Source organism: Pinus tabuliformis, chromosome 9 (assembly GCF_031772625.1).
Source record: "Pinus tabuliformis cultivar Carrire ecotype Pingquan chromosome 9, CPIR1, whole genome shotgun sequence".
NCBI classification, from domain to species: Eukaryota; Viridiplantae; Streptophyta; class Pinopsida; order Pinales; family Pinaceae; genus Pinus; species Pinus tabuliformis.
Window position 1 is genome coordinate 1,326,201,538 of NC_142307.1, and position 27,017 is coordinate 1,326,228,554.

Genomic DNA, 27,017 nt, shown 5'->3' on the forward strand with positions numbered 1-27,017 from the left:
TTTTCCGCATGCAGAATCGCTGTTGAAATTGTAGAATATCTAACAGTAGTTAGTATGTTTTTGGATGCCTGTGATGGATTACCATTATCTCTGAAAATTCTCGGGGCGCTTCTTCATGGAAAACATGATTTGGAGTATTGGATTGCGCAATTGCACAAAATCTCCAAAATACTTCCCACAGATGTACAGAGCACTCTTAAAATTAGCTATGACAATCTTGATTCAGAAGAGAAGCATATATTATTAGACGTTGCCTGTTTATTCATAGGAGAAGACAGGGATACCACCATAAGAATATGGGATGCATCCAGCTTTGAAGGAACGCTCGGTCTTCAGAACCTAGAGAACCATTGTCTTGTTGAGGTTGACAACAAAAACTCCATTAGAATGCACGCCCATCTTAGAGACATGGGCAGAGATATGGCGGATAAAGAACCTCCAGGAATTCCGCGTCGACTTTGGCGCCCAACTGACATCCTTCTTCATAATGACCTATCACCTGTATACTTTTGAAGCTTTTTTGTAATCAATTTCAAACTAGTGTTTATGTGTTCTCAAATTTTAGTCTGTTAAATTTTGACTTTATGAAGTTTTCTGGGATATCAATTTATTGTTTCTAATAGTTTCAAAAGACCATTTAGGTGCACGAGATTAACATGGTTCAAGGAAGATCAAGCCAAACTAGGTGGTACAGTCATTCGAATTTGTTAGCCAGAATAATTCATCACCAATCATGTGAAAATTTTGTGGAGATGCTTAGGAATGAAGGTGATTGTTTGAAAACTATATTCATCAGTCTGCAGTCACTGCATCTCATATGGCTCTGCTGGTATAACTGTCTCTACTCTTGCCTGCCTCTCTTGATTCCAATGAGAAGTTTAAGGGTTTTACAAGTGGAGGGAAGCAGAATGAAAACGTTATGGAGAAAATACAAATTTCAGTTATGTAGTGTTTTTTGTTTGTTTGTCCCACAGAGATTTATATAATACTAATCTCATAATTTACATAACAGTTTATAACATGCTGATTGCTAATTGAACTGTCCTTATCAACAGGTATATAGTAAATCCTTAAAAATTTACAAAAGGTTGTCATTCATTTTCCCATTGTGCTTCGTCTTCATACTCTTACAGCTCGGAGTGAAGTAGTTTTGGAAAAAGAACACTTCTTTATATTTGTTTTAAACTAGCGTAGATTTATTTCAACTCTAAATCCTTTATTCATAGATGTTTGTATTTTTTTATCCTTCCTGATCTATCTTCACTTTGCATCTTTTAAACAACATATGTTTGCACCTTGCTTTTATACTCCTCTATACTGTATGCAAATACACCACAATTGTCAAATACTAGCATCCTAAGTGTAAATGTGAACATTGCAGGTACCTATGCAGTTGAGGGAGTTGGATATAAATGCTAACCTTTTAAAGTTTCCAAAGTCCATAGGGAAACTGAAGCACTTGGAGAAGATTGTCCTAAAATTCCAAAATATGTCCGTTGAGCTGGAAATTTTGCCAGATGAATTCTGTCAGCTACAGTCGTTGAAATACTTGGAGTTAAATAAATGTTCAAAAATGAAATCGTTGCCAGATTTCTTTGGGAACTTAAGTAACCTCCAACATATTGACTTGTACGGGTGCTTTAAAAAAACTTAAATATCTCTCTTTAAAATCATGCAAAAGGTTGACCATCTCGAATGAAACTCTGGGAAATATCAACAAAATTGAATTCTTAGATCTCTCAGGTTGTAAGGAAATTGAAGTGTTGCCTCCCCAAGTTGCATATCAATTGTCCCTCGAAGAAATGTATTTGTTAAGTACAGACATAAAAGAATTGCCAAGTGCCATTGGAAATCTACGTAATCTGGGTGTTATGAAATTAGGAACCCCTTCGCTGGAAATGTTGCCACCTTCCATCGGCTATCGAAGGAGTTTAGAGAATTTATGTCTACAAAATTGCCATAAATTGATATGTTTGCCTGATTCCATTAGGCTGTTGACTCAATTGAGAGAGTTGAAAATAATATAGTCAAATGTACATCACTTACCACCATGTATCATGGAGATGAAAAATCTTGAACAATTAGAAGTAACGAAATGTCCATTAAAAGAACTTCCATTCGAGAAAGTTGAAGGGGAAATTGAAACATTAATAGGTTTGAGAGGGCAAAGAGTGTTGCATAAAACAAACACTTCCATTGAAAAATGTATGTTTTCTCTCAGGCACCTTGAACTGTTCCAAACAAGGATATCAGAGGTTTCCTTTCATGAAGGTATTTGCTCCAACCTTCAACGTCTCAGCCTGAACTTTTGTCATGATTTGCTGGACGTTGGAGCATTGCCAACAACACTAATAAAGTTAGAGTTGATCAATTGCACTGCATTGAGGAAAATAGGAGGGCTTTGTGGTGTTTCAGAACTTAAAGATCTGAATATCAGCGGGTGTTATCAAGTAGAGGAGCTGCTAGGTCTTGTAACATTGATATCTTTGGAGGAGTTGAGGGCATCTCAATGTTTGAAGCTGAAGAGCATAGAAGGGTTGGTGAAGTTGACAGAACTTCAAGTTTTAAAGGTGGCTTACTGTGATGAGTTAGAATAACTTCCAGGTATTTAATGTTTGACATCTTTGAGGAAGCTTAACGCCAAATTTTGTTCGAAACTACAGTGGGGCAGGGGAACAATGGGGCAGCTACGTCAACAATTGAAAGAAGACCTGAGCATATGCACAAAAATTTTTGCAATCATAACACTTCATACTTAAAGTCCTGGCCACAATACTTCCTGCATGCACACTGCAAACAGAGTTCTCTCAACCAGTATACATCTGTCTTAACTCCAGATACATTAAACTTATAGGGATCTTCCCCACCTCCACCATAGAGTACCCAACTTCTTTCTATACATATGAACCAAAAAAATTATGACATGATATTTTTTCATAGATGTATTGAATGCTCTAAATTTGCTCAATTTGTTTTATAAATAGATTTAACAAGGAAAACAGTGTCAGCGGTTAGTTACAATATCTCAAATAGAAGTTGATGATATCTAAGTATTTGATTTTATGGTGCACATCTTATCATCAAAATCGCTATATGCATTTTATTCCTTTTTTTCCTACCTATACTAACAACTTCTGAAATTTACAACACCATAATGGCATCATAAAACATTTAATCCTTCCTTTAGAGTGCCATATTGTCAGAAATGACACAGTTGCTACAAGCCTTGCTAATATCCTACTTTGTATACGTCTGTCTTAATATAAAGGATATGTAGTATTGGATAGGTAGTATCTCTTTTCTTATGATATTGAAACTTGTTGGATGAATCTATGTCCCATTATAAGTAGATATCCGTCTAAGTTGCTTTGTTATATGTCCTTGCCATCCATCCTCTGGTTGGTCATGGAGACTGCATGACTTTCCTGTGACAAAATTTGATCCCCAAAATTTGGTTGACATTTGTGGTTAGCACATACATATGAGCTATTTGGTGATGAGGGCTTTGCCTCCTTGTAAAATCTGATGTCCTCACTGAGAAAAACTGAATTCTCGGATCTCCAGATCTTAGTGAGGGAATGTGATTGGACTTGCAAACAAAATGCTCTTCTACCTCTTCCCTTTGCTGCGAAGGTGCTTCTGGGCTTACCCTGCCCTGCTCCACAGTCGACAACAACAGGCGTAGGAGGAATACACCCTGGCCATGAACATCACGAGGTCCCAGTACAAAGAGAATAAGCCCAGGAATCAAATAAGGAATTTTGAACATCAGTGAGCCCACATGAATAAGGAGGAAGGGTTTGGTATAACTTCATTTTCCGGTTGATTCATGCATGAATAACCTTCAAAAACTGTTATTGGTCATATTTGAGGGGATTTCTCATAGGATGGAGTTGGATTATCTGCAAGTCTGCATGTGTTTTGTACCTCTTCCAAAGCACTCCTTTAACATTTTCTGTTTCTGAATGAGATAAAATATGATGTTATCAGTCTCTGTTCCCTTACGGGCTTGTGAAGATTGGCCAATCCCATACTTCCAAGGTTGGAACTGATATAGGAAACCTGCATTGTGCAACATACTAAGAATAAGATCATATTTATTTGAAATAATAGCCATAGTAATCTGATGATTCTTTAACTGTATAATCTCCTGATAAATCAACTCAAATCGAACCCTATCGAACTTTAATCTTTACATACCTTAAGATACTTAATAGATGAATTTGGTATCCATTGATGGGTTCTAAAATGGCTCGGTTGGGGTTATGTAGTGCCCATCAGAATCCCGTAGCGCAGCGATAAGCAAAGGTTGCCTGCCTGTGGGGGGGTCAGATCAGGAAAGGTGGTCCAGATCAGGAAAGGCTTCAGGGCTCGGAGAAAGGCTGCTAGAACCCAATGGCTTGTTTGATGGCGGGGATTTGAACCTGGGAATCACCACTGTACACATCGATGAAATACCAAGCACAACATCACAGACGGAGTTCGCAGGCGGCGTCTTTCTGTTCTTCTTCGAATGATGATGATTTCAGCAGATTCACCATCGATCTGGTTGGCTTTGGTTGTTTCTTGGCGGCATTGAAAAGAGTCTTGCCATCTACAAGGGCATCAGGATGAGCTGTTACTTATGCTTTGGAACCGTATACAACTTGCAACGAATTGGTAACCACTTTTCCCTAATCGAACGGTTGAGTCTTTTCCAATCGTCTAACATATAATCTCATGGTGCACAATAATGACAGGTGGGCAAGAGGGGAGTTGATTTCAAAGGGGAATGCCTTACGCGTAAATATCTATGTGCACTTTAAACTTTCATAAAAAGGAGGAAAGCTTAGTTTAAATATAGCTAAATTAAAATAAGATATTGAATTCAAGTTAGTTTTAAAGTTTAGAATTCAGTCAATTTAGGTTTTACTGGTAAATTGAGGTATTTGTTAATTGTAATTCTGCATTGTGACGATGGAGAATAAGTTATTTTTCACTTAATTATTAATGAGTTTATCCCATTATATTTGTTTATGAATACATTCATTTAATTTGACTAATAAACTTTAAAATTGTTAACTAACAATATTTCTTTAAATTTATTAATTAATAACTCTAAAAGTGTTTGTGAAAGCCTCTTGCTTCATTTCTTCTTCCTTGTTAGGTCTTGAAGTTGTTGTCATTGTTTTTTTTTACGACTGAGGTGTGGTGAAAATTCTCATTGAAATTGGAGCTAAACTATTAGTTTCTTTCCTTATAGTAGGGGCCATCTAATTACAATGAAGAGGTGAGATGGAGAACCTAATATGTAAAAAAAGGAAATAATCAAAATTCCAAAATTCTTGAAACTAAGATATTTGATAAAGAAATGGTAGGGGATTCAATAAGTATTTATATTATTTACTAAATGCTAACCTCTCTTTCCTATATTTTTTTTGTAAGTCGAAATTTCTATTAATCATAAGGAATATACATGGATATCAAAAAACATGTGGTCTCACCCCTACGAGGTTTGTTGACCAATGCGATGACCATATGACATACATAAAGCAAAATTTCTAGTTGAGAGGTCCAGAGCCTGAAAGGTCTAACATTCCAGAAGACTAACAAAACAAGGAATACACCAGTGAACATATTTAGTTATCAAATGCTACCACATATATGGCATTAGAATATATCCACTTCAACACTTCATTAATGAATAACATACAAGTACCATAATTGAAAGCATTTATAAAACTTTAGTGATTATTTATTATTTTTTTCCATTTATATAAAAAGTAAAATTTGTAGAGAGAGTTAAAAGAGAATTGAAAAATTTAATACAATACTCAATTGGGTTGGTTGGACAGAATCATTGTTATCACCCCCCACACAAGCTCAATTCTCGCAAGTGACATGATGAGCTTTATTATGATAACTTCGAACCTTGTTATGTCTGATTAGTCCTTTGAAGGCCAAAACATGCATATTCTTCCAATACAATATAAATATATTTCACGTGGAAAATAAAAATAAAAGTTAATGGTCTAATTTAAACATACCAACTAACTGTTTTAATGGCTACGAATTAAAAAGTTTATATACAAATACATCCAACCACCACTCAAATAACTAAATTTTAGGAATTATAAATATCCATGTGCACTTTAAACTTTCATAAAAAGGAGGAAAGCTTAGTTTAAATATAGCTAAATTAAAGTAAAATATTGAATTCAAGTTAGTTTTAAAGTTTAGAATTTAGTGAATTTAGGTTTTATTGGTAAATTGAGGTATTTGTTAATTGTAATTCTGCATTATGACGATGGAGAATAAGTTTTGGGTTTGAATTATTTTTCACTTAATTATTAATGAGTTTATCCCATTGTATTTGTTTATGAATACATTCATTTAATTTGACTAATAAAATTTAAAATTGTTAACTAACAATATTTCTTTAAATTTATTAATTAATAACTCTAAAAGTGTTTGTGAAAGCCTCTTGCTTCATTTTTTTTCTTCTATGTTAGGTCTTGAGGTTGTTGTCATTGCTTTTTTTACGACTGAGGTGTGGTGAAAATTCTCATTGAAATTGGAGCTAAACTAATAGTTTCTTTCCTTATAGTAGGGCCCGTCTAATTACAATGAAGAGGTGAGATGGAGAACCCAATACGTAAAAAAAAAGGAAATAATCAAAATTCCAAAATTCTTGAAACTAAGATATTTGATAAAGAAATGGTAGGGGATTCAATAAGTACTTATACTATTTACTGAATGCTAACCTCTCTTTCCTATATTATTTTTTGTAAGTCGAAATTTCTATTAATCATAAGGAATATACATGGATATCAAAAAACATGTGGTCTCACCCCTATGAGGTTTGTTGACCAATGTGATGACCATACGACATACAAAAAGCAAAATTTCTAGCTGAGAGCTCCAGAACCTGAAAGGTCTAACATTCCAAAAGACTAACAAAACAAGGAATACACCAGTGAACATATTTAGTTATCAAATGCTACCACATATATGGCATTAGCATATATCCACATCAACACTTCATGAATGAATAACATGCAAGTACCATAATTGAAAGCATTTATAAAACTTTATTGATTATTTATTATTTTTTTCCATTTATATAAAAAGTAAAATTTGTAGAAAGAGTTAAAAGAGAATTGAAAAATGTAATACAATATTCAATTGGGTTGGTTGGATAGAATCATTGTTATCACCCCCATACAAGCTCAATTCTCGCAAGTGCTTTGATGAGCTTTATTACAATAACTTCAAACCTTGTTACATCTGATTAGTCCTTTGAAGACCAAAACATGCATATTCCTCCAATACAATATAAATATATTTCACGTAGAAAATAAAAATAAAAATTAATGGTCTAATTTAAACATACCAACTAATTATATTTTGTGTAGTGTTATTTTCCGGAGTCATCACATTCATGATTTTATTGTATATCATGTGACCAGTGGCGGTCTTTATCCAACACTCCATGAGAGACTCTCTTTCCTATATTTGAGTAACTCAAGAAATTTATATAAAAATATAAACTCCATTGATAAATCTTTCCAAATTTAAAAATTAATATAATTAGTTACTTAAAATAATATACAAAATCATAACATATTAGAACATAATTATTGTAAAACCATTTAAATATTCATTGAAAAGTGAAATTGTTATCATTTGAAAAAAAATTATTAAACAAATTTTTTAATAGTATAAAAGAAATGAAACCTTTATGTATATTGCAAATTAATTAAAATGTATTTTGATATATAATTAATTACTTAAAATAATGTAAAAAGCTATATAACATATTAAAACATAATTATTTAAATGAATTATAATAATAATATTTTAGAGTAAAACCATTGAAACATTCATTAAAATGTGAAAATGTTATCATTAAAAAATATTATTAAACAAAATTTTAAATAATATAAAATAAATAAAACATAAGAGGTTGAATTATGCAATTGTTATGTATAATGCAAATTAATTAAAATGCATTTCTAAACTTTATAAGATAGCAATACAATTATATTGTTGGTTTAAACTGAGGTTGTTTATCCACTCTCGGACACTAAGGCCAAGTTAGTTAGTAAATAAACCGCAAAAGGAACGAAGGTCGATCTTATCGATTTGACCAAAGGAAAGAGGTACATACATATGGTGGATGAAATTTACTCGCTCTCGTGGTCTCGTTTGTAATGGAAAACATTACAAAATCAAAGTCAAGACTAGGGCTAGGTTACCAAGATTACAGACACTACCATATGACCCAACCCCTGATGCAATGGCCAACATGTAAAAATAACAACCAATCATGTTACAGATAAATTGGAACAAAATAATTACAATATAATAGAAAATCATTATTGAAAAAAAATAATTACAATATAATATAAAAATGATTTTCTAATGTTAAACTTCAACAAAGTGAAAAATGTATGATATAGTTGACTAATTAATAGAGAGCCAACAACTTACCTATTGCAATATACCAGCCTCGAGGCAGGTATAATATTAATGACATATCAAATCACTATTCTTTATATAACTATTATTAAATAAAAGTGAACATAAAACTAAATAAGAATAGAAAATATAGAAGTAATATGTTGAAAATTTTATATTATAAATATGGTAATTTTGTGGATGCAAGATTTAGAAATAAATCACATGTATGTCAATTAAGAATTTATTATATATGTTTGATAACAATGTTTATATATATAAGTAAATGTATTTACATTATATTAATAAGTGAGAAGTTACAAATACAGTCAAGAGTGCATTCTCTACCTCTAAAGGAGGAAACCAAAGATAGAGAGTGTTGTAAGTATGCCCCATGAGGGAGAAACCAGACCCTTGCAGTTTTGTAATTTGCATTACAAGACAACTGTTGATCAAAAGCATGCTTCTAAGAATAGAAAATACATAGTTGTTGCATGAAATAACAAAATGATGCACAATGTGCCAAAAAAGGTGCATAATTGAGCCAACGAGCCACGGGGCTCTGAGTTGTTTTCCTTGAAGGAGATGGAACTGAAGTGACATGCAGAGAGACCAAAATGTAGTGGAAAAACTGACCTGATAGTTTCCATGTCACCAAGAGCTGAATTCTGCCACACTGAAACTGCATTGTTGCCACACTGGAACTTCATTGCACCTTGGCAGTACCATGAGCCTGCATGTTGCCTATGTCCGCTGGGTGCTCCTCCAGAATGTAGTATCCCCGAGGACTGGGGCGAGGAGGAGACGAGAGTGCCTCATCCAATGAAGGGAGGAGAGCTTGAGAAGGATGGGGATGAGCCATGGGGTACAAGGAAAGGGAAGGGAGGAGGAGTCAACCAATAGAGAGTGGAAGGGAGAAGGATTTGGGGAAGAGGAGGAGGGAATGATGGGTAGGAATTCTAAACGCAGGTCTCTGGTGAGTCGCCTGAGAGAGGAGACAATATGACTCTAGTGAGCGGAAATTTCAGCAATACAGCGAGTCGCTTTCATTTTATCTTGAGCATGTTCCTTCAACTGGCACGCAAAGAGGTTCCTGAATGCCCAAAGCATCAGGTGGCCCCTACACAGTTCAACTTCCTCTATAACCAAGAACTCCCTATGTATGGAGTTGGGAATCCCACTGTCAAACATGGTGGCGATGGTGGCATCATCGAAATTGATTGGGGGGTGCCCCCGACCTCTCCCTCTGTCGGGGCGCCAATATCTCCCCCTATCACGATTCATAGTCACATAGAGAAGACTTATAGACACAAAACCAGAAAGAGCACTGAGGAGAATGTCAGAAGGAGAGTGTAGGATGGCGAGAGGAATGAACATGGGGATGGTTAAATTAATAGCGAGGCACGGGAGTAGAGAGATCTTGTACGAGGGCAAATGACACGCAAGAGGGGGGGTGAATGCCACTTGCTGAGGAGGATGAGCCATTTGGGGGCTGCAAGCTGAGAGCTTTGGAGTGAGAGCTTGGAGTCATAGGGTCACCCGAATCTGGGGAGAGGAGGTCCCATTCTACCAATTGTAGACACAGAGGAATTGAATTTGCAATCATCGGGGAAGAAGGGGAGAAATTCTCATTGGGTTGATGATCTTCAATTCCTCTGTTGGTAGTATGATCAACAAGAGAATTGAACTTATGCTTGACATGGGAGAAAATAATGGCTTCTTGTTGAGAGAGGATGAGAGCCAATCGTTGGACCAGATATTCTAGGCACCAACCTATGGATTGCTTGGTGGTTGGGGATCTGTTGAGAATGCGTTTGGCGATTTGGATGGTGATATGTGAGTCGCCTTCGACCACTAGTTGGAAGAGGTGATTACTTTGAGTGATATGGAGGCCTTCTATCAGATCTCCCATTTTCGCTACATTGTTTCTATCGAAACCAATGTAACCCCTCTATAGATGATAAATTTTCCCTGTGTGATTCTTGAAAACTATGCCTATACTAGCTTCCCATGGGTTTCCCTTAGTGGTGCCATCTAGATTGAGCTTGAGGTGGTGGGGAGGAGGTGGAGACTAAGAGGAGGGAGAAGGAGCACTTAGATGGGGTGGCAAGGCAGAAGGGCCAATATTTGGTAGTTTGATGTTCCACCAAGCAAGGATTTATTTTTCTGATGGTGGATCTTGGTGATTTTGAGACGAGCAATCCGAAAGGGATATGTATTCCTCCAAGTGATTGTGAAAGAGATGCCATAGTGCATCAGGGGATCTGGAGGAGTGATTGAAGATTCTATGATTGTGTTCCATCCAGACCTCCCAGTCTAAGAAGAGAGGAGTTGTGGACTAGATGTAGTTGAGAATGGCATTGCTGAAAGGTGAGACTGGCCATTGTTTGAGGGTGCGGGAAATGCAATAAGGATCTTTTTTGGATATGAGAAATCCATGCTCCAACTTTCTCTAGAGGAAGTCAGTGTAGGGACATGTGAGGAAGAGATGATCCAGGGTCTCCAGTTGTGCATGGAAAAGAGAGCATCTGGAAGGCCCCTAAAATCCTTTTTTGATGAGATTGTCCCAGGTGAGGACATGGCGCTTGGTGGGGAGCCACAAAAATGTTTTGACTTTTGGCCTTTTTTTAAAGCTCTAAATTTTGACCTAGAAGGGGTCTGGCTCAGTAGGGAGAGAAGAGGAATGAAAATGATAAGGTTATTTGACTGATAACATACCTGAGTTTGTGTAGCTCCATTTGAGAATGTCCTTTCCATCCCTTTTACCGAATTTTATCTTGAGTAGCTCCTAATGGAGGCGAGGTTGAGTGAGCTCATTGTCCTCCTCTGGACATAGAATGTCTATTTCACAATTGCAATGGCTCTATCCTTCGATATTTGACCATAATTGTTGAATCGAGATGCATCACATACTAAGAGCTTGAGTTTGACTGAGAGGGGTGGGGAGAGCATTAGCCAGCCTTGGTTGGTTTTTTCAGGAGTCATTCCAGAATTAAATTGTGCATCCATACCGAATCTCCCAGAAGTAGTGGGATTGAATAAGAGAGTGGCCTTGAGTGATCAAATTCCATATTAGTGAGACTGAAGGAATGAGGGATAGATGGATCATATTCTATTGGGGGGTGTTGTTGGCATATTTTTCCCGCTAGAGTCTATCCCATGGTTCCTACTTGTGTTTGATACATTTTCACCAGATCTTGGCTCTCATGATTGTGTTTACCTTCTCTGGGTCTCTGAGCCCCAAGCCACCGTGAATTTTGGGGAGGCAAATGGTGTCCATTTGACTAAGGGCCATTTGTGCTTGAGGTCATATCCTCCCCAAAAGAAGGAACATTGGATGTTTGTAATGATTTTAAGGAACCATTTTGGAATGGAAATCATCGGAAAAAGATAGAGGGGCATAACTTGGAGGACTGACTTGAGGAGGATGAGCATGTTGGAGATGTTAAGGGATCAATGGGTCCAACAACTAAGCTTGGAGGAGATATTGTTTATCATATCATGCCAAGAGGAATGCTTGATTGCAGAGTCAGTGAGGGGTGCTCCCAAATACTTGGAGGACAGAGCTGTTGTGGTGAAACCAAGGATGCGTTGGATATTGCGTTGTGTAATGGTTGGAATGTTGAAAAATAAGATCTGGGATTTATCCCGGTTTAAGTCTAGTCCAGAGGCCTGTGAGAAGAGGTTGAGGATGCCTTTGTTCATCTTGGCTTCTTGGATTAAGGGATGATTCATGAGGACAGTGTCATCAACAAATTGCTCATATTTTTAGAGCTACATGAGGTGAAACAATTCCTCTCTAAAAATTTTGATATGAAGGATATGGGTGAGGCATCTTATGTCATTGGCATTAAGATCCATAGAGACAGATTTCGAGGCATCTTGGGTCTGTCACAGGAAACCTATATTAATAAAATTTTAGAGAGATTTCGGATGAAGGATTGTTCACCAAGTGTAGCTCCCATTGTGAAGGGTGATAGGTTCAATTTGAACCAATGCCCGAAGAACGACCTTGAAAGGGAACAAATGAAGAACATTCCATATGATTTTGCTGTCGGAAGCCTAATGTATGCTCAAGTCTGCACAAGACTTGACATTGCATTTGTTGTGGGAATGTTGGGACGATATCAGAGTGATCCAGGTTTAGACTACTGGAGAGCTGCAAAGAAAGTAATGAGGTACCTTCAAGGAACCAAAGACTACATGCTTATGTATAGACGGGCGGACAACTTGGGAGAGCGTTGAGTTACCATGGATAGATAGGCCTTTTAGAGCACCTTTGGACATGGTCATTTTGATGGTGTGGCCAAGGCCTTCTACCATGAGGATGAAGAAGAATAGGGAGAGTGGGTCACCTTGGTAGATACCTATGGAGGGAAGGAATGTTTTAGATGGAGATCCATTAACCATGATGGAGAAAAAAGGGGTGGAGATGAGAGACATGACCCATTGAATCCAAGGAGCATCAAATCCAAAGGCTTGAAGGATGTTTTCAATGTATTCCCAACTTACTTTATCAAAGGCTTTTGAAATGTCTAGTTTAAGTAGCATGCCTGGTTTTTAGAATACTTTTAGAGAATGTATGGTTTTATGGGCTAAGATGATGCCATCAAGGATTTTCCTACCTTCAACATAGTCTAATTTCTCTTGGGAGATGAGGAGGAGGAGGAGAGTCTTGAGTCTGTTGGCTATGACTTTGGAGATGATTTTATAAATGAAATTGCACAAATCTATAGATCTATATTTACCTGGTGACGCAACATTACCTTCTTTTGGAATGAGAGTAAGGAATGTGGTGTTAAAGGCCCACATAATAGATCTGGAGGTTATGTACTCCTCCACTATCTCATGGATTTTCTTCCCTAGAAAGTTCCAACATCATTTGGAGAATGAAACTGTGAAGCCATCCGGGCCAGGGGCCTTTCCATATTCCATTTGAGAAAGGGATTCCCAGACTTCTGAATCTGAGACTGGCCACATGAGGGCTTCATTGTGCTCTAGTGTTACAAGATGGGCGATGTTGGCTGAAATTTGGTTGATTGCATCCCTGCGTTGGGTTGCAGGTTCCTGGAGAATATTGGAGAAGTGGCTGACTAGCTAGTCTTCAATGTCCTCCTAAGTTTCTACCATTGTTCTTGATTTTGTCCTAAGGAGTGATATTTGATTGTTGGCTCTGTGTTGAATGGTGGATTTGTGGAAGAAGGAGGTTTTGTGCTCTTCGTCTTTTAACCAATGGACTTTGGACTTCTACTTCTAGTATATTTCCTATTGTTTGTAGTGTTCCTCCACCTGTTGGAGTAATGAATTATCACGAGAGTCAGATTCCTCAGAGAAGCCATTGAGGATGATTTCTTGTTGAAGGGAGGCCATTTCCTTTTCCAGGAGCTCTTTTTCCCAAAATATGTTATCGAATTCTTCTTTGTTCCATTTTTTGATTAGGAGTTTGACCTGCTTGAGTTTATGTTGAATGATGTACATTTTGGATCCCTTGCAGATGTCCATTCCTTTCCACCATCCCTCAATTTTGGAGATGATGTTAGGATCAATGAACCAGAATTGTTCAAATTTGAAAGGTTTCTTTAGAGCCTTACCGAAGGTTCTCCATACAAGGAATATGGGCTAGTGGTCAGAGCCTGTATAAGGGAGGGTGGTTGCAAAAATTTACTGGCCATTAAGTAGGAGATCCTCTGAGATAAGGAATCTATCCAAGTGGGAGGAAATATGGGCAACTCCACCTCTTTTATTGTTCCAGGTGTACAAGACATTAGAGGTTTTGATGTCAACAAGGTTGGAGTCCTCAATGAAGAAGTTTAGCATTTTGGATTCATTTTCCAGTTGGCAGCGACCCCCCATTTTTTTCCTAGAGGGAGGAGATGAAAATGAAATCACCTCTTATAATCCATTTGGAAGTATCCAGAAGGGATATGAGGGATGAAAGCTGCTCAAGAAAGGTTAACCTTTTGGGCTAGGTTTGGGGTCCATAAACATTAGAGATGGAGCCATGAATACCCATTCCAAGCAGATGGAAGGAGAAAGTAATGGAAACTGGGTTGAGGGAGAGATATTGAATACCTATTTGGGATGGGTTCCAAGTAATTTCCAAGCCACCAGAAGAGCCTTCCACATCCATTTCTATGATTTTGCCAGCATTCCATATCTTGGTAATTATTGCAGTGAACTCTTGACTAGAACATCGAGTTTCTTAGATGAGAAAGATTGTAGGCTAGTCCTGTTGGATCTTCCTATGAATAATTGTGTGCTTTGAGGGGTTCTTCATTCCCCTTATGTTCCACGATATGATCTTCATGGAGATAGGTTTGGTTGAGAGGAGTATATCTCTGAAATCATCTTATATTGACCTGGTTCGATTAGTTTCTGACCAAGCGTGTCCTGTCTTTGGAGAGTAGATTTCCTTCCTCACTTTTTGAATTCATTTATGCTTTTCTTTCCTTCTTCGTTTTTTATTGTCTAAACTCCTAGATGCATTTTGGCTTTCGCTTCCTGGAGAGTTGCAACAAGGAGGTTGATTTGCTTGTTAGGTATCATGTTAGCGGCATTCCTGCAACAAGCATATTCCATGGTAATGAGGTCCAGTCCCTCGAGGTCTGTAAGGTCTTCTTCTCCGGCCATGGGAGTATCGTCTTCCTAGGTTTGTTGGTCCTACTCCATTAGGGTTTTTGAGGTTGCCTGGATTTTCCCTTTGTCTGTGGTAATTTTTTTTTATCTTAGGTTGTGCATGGTTTGATCTCAGATGGCCCTTCGGGAATGTTTGTGGTGTCCTCAGGAAGATATTCCAAAACTTCGAAGCTATTGCTTGACTTGGTGCGCTTGGTTTGCATGGGTTGACCCTTCTTCTTGATGTGCCTCCTTTTGGGGGGGTATTGGTGAAGATGTCCTAATCTGAAGGATAGAGTTGGAGGCTAATGGTTTAGGGTTGTTGACTGGGCAGTCCTTGAACAAATGGCCATGCTGATGGAATTTCCTGCATCTGAATGACACATGCTTGTAGTCTAACATTTGGAACTAGTATTTTTCTTTAGATTCTAGGGTTATGACTTCTAGGAGGGAGCCACAAATGTCAATGTAGACACACATCCTTGGATAGGTTGCATAGAATCCCTGACGTATTTTCTCATAGAGGAAGAAAAATTCCCCAAGATGTTGTCAATGTCTCTGAGGGTGTTATGGTCCCAGTATTCAAACGATAGGAAGTAGAGGCACACCTACACTGGCGTTGAGGAGAAATCCTCCTTTTCTGGGATGAAGCGCAACATCCATTATCTCATGTCGAGGTTTGCAGAGTTCAAGAAGTAGGATCCTCCTTTTAGGAAAACTTTGAGGTTAGCTTGATGAGTGAATAGAACTATGAAAAGGCCCTTAGATCCCATCTTGACGTCATAGTGCACTTTGGGTTTCTACCTCTGGGCTATGCAGTGCATGAACATCTTTTTTTTTTGCTAGAATTTAATGAACTTGAAGATCATGGCATGATCGTGCATGTACTAGATGTTGTTATTTAACAGTGATGGAGGAATGTCTAGGCAGGGTATCTTCTCCTATTTTTCTTTGTAGGTGCTGGTGCTCCTTTGTTTGAGCTCAGGGCATGCTGGCTCTTAGTGCTCTTGAGTGTCCTGCATGATAAAGTCATTCTTTTTTCATTTTGCGAGGTTGTTTTGGATTGTAGTTTCGTTAGGTCATGGGCCAGGTCAAAGTGCTTAGTTGTTTCCACCTAGCCTTAGGGAACAGAGGATCCAGAGGCTCCTCCCCCAATGGGTTCCATTTTTATGAGAAGAAAAAATCAACGAGAGAAGGGGAGCAGGGGGGTTCAGCGGAGGAAGCGAGGGGGAGGGCTTGCAGATCTTGGAAGGGAGACGTGCATCATAGGAGCTCCAATTGAATGCTTCAAATTATTCTGTACCATTCCCTATATAAAAATGTGCTATTCATATGAAGTTATTATTAAAATTGTGAAAGATACTTCAAAATATATGCACATATGAACGTAGGAAATAATAGAAATGGTTGCATCAAAGGTGAAAGTGAACCAAATTGGTGACCAATGGCTGGAGATACTAAGGAAGATAAGGCACCCAAGGATCCCACCTAAGCGATAGATATTTCAAAGAGGTTCCACGTCTAGGTTAAGGTGAGGGGTACTTTAGGAAGGTGGTTTGTAACATTAGAGTAGAGATCCATTCTCAACATTGAGCACTTTGATTTGATTCAAAGGCAGTTTGAGTACTTTTATAGTCATCTGAAATACCCCTCACCCTTGCCAATTTGAGTGAGACTCCAACAAATTCCCATTCAACAAATGGGTTAATAAGGTCATTTTATCGATCTATTTATTAGGGTTGCAAAAGTACTAGGATATGAACACACAGGGTGAGGATCCACTATCAACTTGGCCTAAACCCACACTCTTTAAGCCCAGCTTCCTTTAAAAATTCTAAGGGAGGATTCCCAATTAGTACCTCAACCTACCAAGTGAATACCACTGCCTTCTTTTGGGTCAAAGGATGAGGTATAGGAGTTAATTTTTTTGTATTACTGGTTTTCTATGTGTAAATATGCAACATAAACTTAATGATATACCCAAAGGTATAATATATAGCATATAAGTATTCAAACTAAGTGTCCCAAAAATACTCTAACCAATTCTAAAATTATTTTTTAGATTAGACGAATGGCTAGAGGGGTTCTAATACAAATTTACTCATTTCCCTATAACTACAAATTGTAAAATCTACGATAAAGTACAGGGACAACCAAATTCCCTCTTAAAAGGCCATCCAATTAGTGCCAAGGCACTCTAGATCAAATATCTAGGGATTGTGAAGCTAGGATGGGTTAGAATTACCTTGTTAAATCACTTCCAAGCCTTTGGACAATAGCAAATTTCAATTTCCAGCAAACTAGAAAGGGATCAAATCCCTCTGGGTATTATGCCCAAAAAATTTCCAACAAGAAATTTATATAAGGAAAGAATGGAAATATTTATTATTTGGTTCTATAACAATAAGTTAAATTATATGTATCAATATATAACCAATGTATGAATTTACAAGTTAAAATACTTACCTATATGATGTTGGGAACCTCTAAAAGATTGCAGATATGTAATATAATAGCAAGGAAGAATGTAGATATGAAAGATGAAAACTTGGTACAAGGTGTAAAATATATGCAATGACAACTCAAATTGAATGTATCAAACCTTGGCTAAGATATAGCTTTGTTTTCAATAAAACCCGAGATAAATAACTTGCTTTCTTATGAGAAACTTGAAAAATCAACAAGTTAATTTGTCCTAAATTAAAATTGAAAATTGAAAAAAAAAAACTTGGATATTTATAAATAAGATGGTTTCTAGATTTTCTTATATTTTCCACAAGAAACTTATCTCAAGGGCCAGGTTTTGAAACACATGTCTCTAAATTAACTTTGTACTTGATTAGGGAATTGAGATTGGTCTCCAAGAGAAGTCACCCCCACTCTTGACTTAAAACCCCTTCCACTTTTCAAATAAAACTATGAGTAGCCTCTAACGTTTCATTCTCCAATCTTTAGATCGATTATGTGGTGAAATATGAACTCTTCACTAAGTTGAAGTTCCCTTTTGGAATGGTCCAACTTTTTCCAAGAAAATCACCTACAACAAAGAAACAAAGTGAGTTAGTGCTCTAGTTTATTTCCTCTACATGGTTGTGTAACCCGTCAATGGATAGAACCTCCACCTTTTGTGTAATCTTTACTCAATGAAAGTGTTTTAGATTATAGTGTGGTTACTAAAGAAACATGATAGTAAAAACAAACCCACACAATGTAAAAATAATATACACGTTTTTGCAAATGATTTGATTTTATTATGGCATATGATCTCACAAAACAAATACTTTTACTAGAGGGAGGCTAGCCTTTTATGGATTTTTCTTAACAACTGGTTGATGCTGAGTTGGATGATTCCTCTAGAAAATACATTTTACTAGTCATCCATATGTGGGATATTTAGTAGTTTAAATAAAATATTACATTACATCCATGAGTCTTCCCACTAAAGGGTCAATTGAGTCAAATTATCCTTTTGTAAACTCCCCTCCCACATCTACCCACTTTTACAAGTTCTCCAAGGTAAACATCAGTTGAGTGTCATTATGATATGGCCCAACCTCCAAGTTCTAGTTATGGAAGTGGGGCCTACAAACCGGAAACAAACTGACATCCCTAAGAGATGATATATCACTTAGGAGCTGACCAACCACCCCATGTGATCAATCCCTGAGTTGGAACTCTTTTTCACTAGGTTTACCTCCCAACTACACCCTTGACACACCGTGCATGCAATTATGAGGCTCTAACCACACCCATAAGCTTTCTTACATGCGATTATGACCAAAATTTCCTTGTTCTGTGCACGCGATCTCAAGATCTATGCCGCTTTTTCAGGCTATCCTCCATACCACTGTCCATAACTACATGTAACTTTCCAGAATCATGATAATGATGATGACAATGCTAACCAATCAAAACTTAAGTAAGATCTTGACCAATAGATGCCTAATGCAAGATAGAAATATCATCAAACATATAGTAAACATATAAGTTACAGATCATGTATGCATATTTGATCATAAAATTTTAAACTTCATCTGCGAATCACCAAGAAGGCTCTATGCCCTCTCTAGCAAGATGCAATAACACTTGTTAGCCCATGCATTATTCAACCTTCTAGTAACATATCATATAATGAACAAGAGCCATAGCTAGAGCACATAATAGAATCATGCATATAGCCAACATATAACCAGAATAGAAACTATGACAAATCAGTCATAAGATCACCTTAATAACCAGTACAGGTGCTCATAGATCAAAATAGGAAAATAGCTCATATTAACATATGAAAGTTCTAACCAAGTCAGGGTCTTCCATATGCCACCCGACCATAAATTGGGTTGAACCAAATCTCTATTTCATCCAATCACCCTTGCGCCATATTCCAAGCATGAATGTGGGATCATAAGGGTTAAACCAAGATAAAAGCAACCATCACTTCCAGAGGCCAAGCCAACTCAAACCTCAATCATTGTGATCTCACTTATATGGTCCAGAAATCACTAACATCAACCAGATTGGTCTCTACCCAACTTGTCCAAGGCTCTAGGAACTAGTAACTCAACCCATAGCATGCAGGGAACCCAATTTGTTTCAGGGCTCCAAAGAATTTGTCCCAACCCACAGGCTCCAAGGACTAGTAACTCAAACCACAACCTCTAGGGAACCAAAGCTTTTTCAGATCTCCAAAGAATTTGATCCAACCCACAACCATAGGAAACCATAGAACTAATCATAAAACCAAATGGGGAACCCACTACACCATGGCTATTCAAAAAATGGCAAGGAAAGACTGAAACCATTGTCACTCTAGGAAAATATCCATGTTGATGACAACTCATAACCAAGGAACAACGTGCATATACCATGCATCCAAAAACCAACAAGGAAATCACACATGCAACCTGTTACCTACAAGTTAGGCTTGTTGTAGCTATTGATCCAACTGTCTCCTTGCACTCCCCTACTTTCCTTTTCTTTTTTTCTCTAATCCAAGTGATTTCTAGTATGCTCCAAGGATGCTTGGAGAATTCTCTATGTGTGCAAGAGTGTATGAGAGAGAGAGAGAATGAAAAGAGAGAGCCAAAAATGAACTGACCAAAATCTAGAATTGACACGAGTTAAGTCAAAAGTTGTCAAAATATGTGAACTATTTATCTGATGCCTTTTTATCATTGATCTCCCTTTTTCTTCATTTTCCCTCTAATTTCCCTTGCATGCAAATTTGTGTCTCTTCACCTTCCTTTTCTCCTATTTTCCTTTATTTTCATAATTAAATGCCAATTATTGCCTCTTTGCCTTTACTAATTTCCATAGCCATTATTAAACCACAAATTATGCCCATTATAATGTTTACCCACTATATATCTTGGAATATGTGTCCCATGACCATGGTCTTATTTTATTTACATGGAAAATCAACCAAGGATTGTTAGAAACCCCTCTCCCTTGGGGGTGCTGAAGAATCTAGGGTAAATAAGTGTAGTGTGATTCTTCTTTACTTGATAACAATTTGTGGAGTCCTTTTACTTTTTCTTGTTAGCTTAATATTCTTCTTCTTATTATTAATGCATGTGTGTGTACTTCATCAAACTCCTACAAAAACATAATAACAAGAACACAAGATGTTGGCTCCTGCTAGGTCCAAAACATCTCTTCTCTTGAGTGGAAAACCCTTTAGTAAGTTTCTCTTATTGAAGCTTCTTATTGATCAATTCCAAACCCTAGACCCACTTTGTTTCCTCGTCACTTTCTCCTTCTCCTTCCGACACTTCGTCTTTCTTCATTCAATTGTTGATGGATCTTGTTTCACTGGCTCTAGAAGAGACACCTTTTGATTATTCCCTTTTCTTGTGATGATCCCTTCCTTCTTCTTGACCAAATGAGCTCCTCCTTCAAGGTGTAGGTGCAGACTTGATATGACTGTCCTACAGCCCTAAATTCTCGCACATGTGGTGGTTTACTTGTTGTTGTGGCCTCTTTCCTTCATCGCTTGAGTGCCCTTCCTCTTCACTTGATTGGGAGGCCTTATAGGCCTTGTTTAATAGCTCAAAATAGAGATATATGTCACCATGGGTTTCTACTGTTATGACCGTAGTCAGACCATTCCTTTCTCGCACGTGTGGCTGTGTTAACCTTAGAAAGATAGTCCCTTCCATCTCGGCTTCTTTCTCTCTTCCTTTGCTGCTCTAGAAGACCTCTTCTTCGACCTGTTCTTAGCATATTCTCTTCTCGGATTTCAAAGCACTTGATTGGCATTGTAATGGAGTGGACAACCTTTATTTATAGAGGATTGTCCCTCTTTTTAGGCTAACTAGAAGGTCGACATGTTAACTGTTTGTAGGCCGACTTATTATGCAAACTTCGGATGGTTTCTTTGGTGGTGTAACATGCTTGAAGGAGCTTCTTTGAGGGTGCCTTGCATAGGAGGAGACTTGACTTTTCTTGGAGGTATTCTGTTGACCCTAATACATGGTTTAACATGCCCTTAAGGATTTCAACATTTCCTTTTGACTATTTGACTCACTTATAACACTTAGCATGTGCTAGACTTATTTCAATGAGAAAGAAACTCATTGACATATATTATAAAAATAATATTTCTTTTCTTGAATAAGTACAAATATCAAAAGTACTTTATGAAGACCAAACCTAGTTACATTTCCTTCAACACTCCCTCTTAACTAGGGAGTTATTCATACAATATTACAAGGTGTTTGGCTATTATCAATTTCTGAAGGATTCACATAAGAGAAACTGGATTTGCAATCCATCTGTTATAACATCATATCAATCAACATTTCATAGTGCAAGGCCTTGACTAACATCTCCATATCTTCATGAGATCATGAGCTACAATGCTGGCGAGACCAATGATTTATAGACACCTTCATCATCGTCTCTCAAGGTACATACCCACCAGGGTGTTCTTTGAGTATGACCTTCTAGGACTATTCTTATCTTGGGTTCTTGACCCTCAAAGAATATCGATCCTCTTGCTTACTCTTGTCTTGGATGCCCTACACATCCTCAAAGAGTATCGGATGCCAAATGATTACCCAATCCTCCCATTCTTTCTTCCTAAATGAAGACAAGAATGTTGTGTCTATCTTGTGTCTGCATTTCCATTTATGGCCTTCATCTAGACTTACGGTTGTTAGTCCTGGTCTAGTGCATGATCCATGAAATTGAAAAGCACAATTGTCACTCCTTTTTAATTAGGGGTGATCCAAAACTCCCTCTTGATCAAGGAACTGTCAGAGCTCTCTCTTAACTAGGGACTCTTTCATTTATCAACAACTTCTTCTTCATGAGTCCTTCAGCTGCTTGATCTCCTTCCTTTCTTTGATGTCATGAAGTCTTTGTTTGAACTTCTTCTATGTAGGGAACCATCCATCGATCACTTTCCTTCCTGGTTTGTCATGTTATTGCTTCCTTCGTGGAAAGTGGCTTTCTTGTCATACATCAGGTTTTCTTGTCATATGGCTACTCCTTTGTCATTTATCCATGCTTCGTAATACTCTTTTCATGGATGCTTCATTGTACTTGCTTGTTTACATGCTTAGACCTAGTAGCCCATCATGATTTCATTCTGATATTGCTTCAACATTGCTATTGCTTTTGCTTTTGTTGGATGGTTTCTTCATCACAACATCTTTTGTAGAGTAGAATCAATTATCTATACCTTTCATATATCCAAGGCCTTCATAAGCGTCAAGGGTCCTTCCTTCCTTTGTCCAAGTCATCCTTCCTTCTTTCAGGAGATATCTTCAAAGTATCTTGTCAGATAGTGATTCTCGATGATCATGGTGTTCTTCACATGCTTGATCTCTTTCTTCATTTGCTTCTCTTTAGATAAATAGGTCAATCATATTATGCTTATTGTGAGAGAACTTCTTCATTACTTGCTTCCTGGACTAGTTAACATTTGTTCTTGCTTCTTAGTCAGCAATCTTATACTTCCTTATGAGAGCATATTCTTTTGTTGACCATCATTGCATTGTAGTAAATGCCTTCGAGCATGTCCTTGGTGAAAGAGATTCTTTCATAATTGATCATGTTATAGAACTATTCCCATGACTCAATAATATACAAATGATAACATGACTAAATTTTGATGCATACATACCTCATCTTGATTTTCCTTTTATCATTTGATTGTCCTTGGTGTGGTCCTTCTTTCTTCATATTAGCTTGCCTGCATATCATACTTTTCTTGAATCCCATGAATGGGATTCCCAATGAGACATATTCTTCTTATTCATGAATCTTCTTTTGAAGATTCCATCATAGGATCGTGAAGACCCTTACCTTGCAAATGTTTCTTTCCTTTTGATGATGGAGGTCTTCTAAGATTATTATTCATGATCAATTTTCTTTCATAGTGGATCAGGTCATATTCTAGGTATGCTCCTCCTACATGAATATCTTGAGCTATATCTACCATGCTCTTATATTCTAGAAGATATTTCTAACCATGCATTTTATTCTCATTATAAATGCTACTTCTTCATGAGTATCTAGAACTCTATGTACTTCATGCTTCTAGATTCAGGAAGATGTTTCTAGCCATGCAATTTTATGTTATTCCTACATGCTCCTATCCTACTCAAAACCTTGAAACAAGACTTGAAGTAAAGAGTTTGACTTAGTCATAGTAGAGATCTGAAGGATCTTCCTTCTTTTGCTTCTTTTCTTCTTCTCTCACCTCTTGAGTCATGTGAGCTTCTTCCCTCTTTCTTTTTTTGTTGTTGTCCTTCTTAAGCTTAGAAAATTCCTTTTGTAGTGTCCATATTCTTGACACCCATAGAATTGGATTTTGGACATGTCTTTGTTGTTTGTTCTTCGTGGACCAAATTTGCCAAATTTTCCCTTTCTCTTGGCCATGGAAGAAAATGCTTGCTCCTTTGATCCCACATCTTCTTTTTCTTTAAGTATGGTTTCCTCTGTCCTGCATAGAGAACACATTTCACTGAGTGTGTTTGCTTTATTCTTGGCATATATTCTTGACTTGAAGTTTCCCCAATCCTCAGGTAGAGAATTGAGTGCTACAATTGTCATCTCTCTTTCAGACATGACTTCCCCAAGCTCTTGAAGTTTATATCTCATTTCAGAGACTTTCATGAAGTAGGGAGATATTCCTTCATTTGTTATCTTCATCTTGTACAATTCATTCCTTAGATATATTACTTCTCCGATTGTAGATACCGATAATAGCTCTACTAGATTATCATAAATTTCTTTTGATGTTTCAAATTTGGAGACATAAGGAATGAGAGAGTCTTTGATTGACTCTATTAGAATCCTTTGAGCTCTTGTCTCATCCTTATTGTACTTAGCTAACGCTTGAGTTTCTTCCTTAGCATGGATAGTGATATTCCTTTGACATGTTCTAGGAGTTCATTCTCCTTGAGAAGTAAATTAGTCCTCCTCTTCCATGCAAGAAAGTTATTGGTACCTACCAATTTGTTTCTTTCCTTACAAAAAGACATTGATGTATATTCAGAAGGGGACATATACTTACTTGATATATTTTGAGATGTAGTGGATTTTCTTTCTCCTTGAAGACTTGATGGCTTGCCTTACTAGGATCTTGATGTTCTTCAAGTTTCCTTCTCCAAGTGGACTTGGTTGATGATGAAATTTTCTTGATGACTTGTCATTTGATGTAGGTCCTCCTTTGATTTTCTCTTCTTTGTAGGTGTCTTTATGTAAGGCTATTCTTCTTGCTATGTAGTCTTCCTTGATGAATGATAGGTGATAGGCCTTCTTTTCCTTGAGTAGATTTGGCTTGACGCTTCAACCTTGTAGATTCTTCTCCTTGATGAGTGTTCTTGAGTTGTCCTTTCCTTGATGTGTCACCTTAGCTCTGATACCATGTTGAAGAATCTAGAGAAAATAAGTGTAGTGTGATTATTCATTACTTGATAACAATTTGTGGAGTATTTTTATTTTTTCTTGTTATCTTAATCTTCTTATTCTTCTTATTAATGCATGTGTGTACTTCATCAAACTGCTACCAAAACATAAGAACAAGAACACAAGATGTTGGCTCTCTTCCAGGGCCAAAACCTCTCTTCTCTTGAGAGGAAAACCCTTTAGTAAGTTTCTCTTATTGAAGATTCTTATTGATCAATGCCAAACCTAGACCCCTGATTTGAATATCTTCCAAGCACAAGTCAAATCCTTTCGACACTTAGTTTCCTCGACACTTTATCCTTCTCCTTCCGACACTTCGTCTTCCTTCTTTCAACTGTTGATAGATCTTGTTGCATTGGCTCTAGAAGAGACACATTTTGATCAGTCCTTTTTCTTGTGATGATCCCTTCCTTATTCTTGACCAAATGAGCTCCTCCTTCAAGGTGTAGGTGCAGACTTGATATGACTGTCCTGCAGCCCTAAATTCTTGCACATGTGGTGGTTTACTTGTTGTTGTGGCCTTATTCCTTCTTCGCTTGAGTGCCCTTCCTCTTCCCTTGATTGGGAGGCCTTATAGGCCTTGTTTACTAGCTCAAAATAGATAGATACGTCACTGTGGGTTTTTTTTGTTATGACTGCAGGCAGACCCTTCCTTTCTCACACGTGTGGTTGTGTTAACCCTAGAAAGACAGTCCCTTCCACCTCGACTTCTTTCTCTCTTCCTTCGCTTCCCTAGAAGACCTCTTCTTCGACCTGTTATTATCCTTTTCTCTTCTCAGATTTCAGAGTACTTTATTGGCATTGTAATGGAGTGGACAACCTCTATTTGTAGAGGATTGTCCCTCCATTTAGGCTGACTAGAAGGCCGAAATGTTAACTGTTTGTAGGCTGACTTGTTATGCAAACTTAGGATGGTTTATTTGGTGGTGTAACATGCTTGAAGGAGCTTCTTTGATGGTGCCTTACATAGGAGGAGACTTGAATTTTCTTGGAAGTATTCTCTTGACCCTAATACATGGTGTAACATGCCCTTAAGGATTTCAACATTTCCTTTTGACTATTTGACTCACCTATAGCACTTAACATGTGCTAGACCTATTTCAATGAGCAAAAAACTCATTGACATATATTATAAAAATAATATTGTTTTCTTGAATAAGTACAAATATCAAAAGTACATTTATGAAGATCGAACCTAGTTACATTTCCTTCAACAGGGGGAATGCTATCCTCCATCTTCAATGACGCTTATAACCAACAAAAAATGTTGCCCATGGATCTTTATAACAAAACTCGATGTAGAATTTACATCATACCAACATTCTAAAACCATGAACACCATATTGCTTATTGGAGGTTTATAACACGACTTGATGTAGTATTTATAACATACTGCTTATTGGATATTTATAACACAACTCATTGAAGTATCTACAATATATATATATATATATATATATATATATATATATATATATATATATATATATATATATATATATATATATATATATATATATATATATATATATATATATATATATATATATATATATATAGATATATATATAAACCAAAACACATAAACCAAACACATCCGCTCAACCAGCAAATAAAGAAGGATACAAACCCCGCATATGATTAGTCATCTCTCATGTAGATTCATCGGGCCCAAAGTGCTTCCATTGTACTTTAACTTGCTTGATTTCTTGATTCCAGAGCATTAGCTATTTCCGCCGCAAAATGCATTGAGGTTTTGGTTGGAACTCTCCCTCCAGTTCCACCTGCAATACAGACATATCAATCACACAATCAACATCTTGGACATATCTCTTAAGAAATGAAACATGGAAGACATCATGGAATTTCACTGTTGGTGGCAATGCAAGTATGTAGTTCACTGGTCCAATCCTCTCAAGGATGTCAAAAGGCCCACAATATCGACTGAGGTGCCAGCTTGACACTTGACCCAATCTTCAAGGAGCTCCTCTTGGGCTTGATGCGCAAGTACACATGCTCCCCAATCTAAAACTCATTGAATTCTC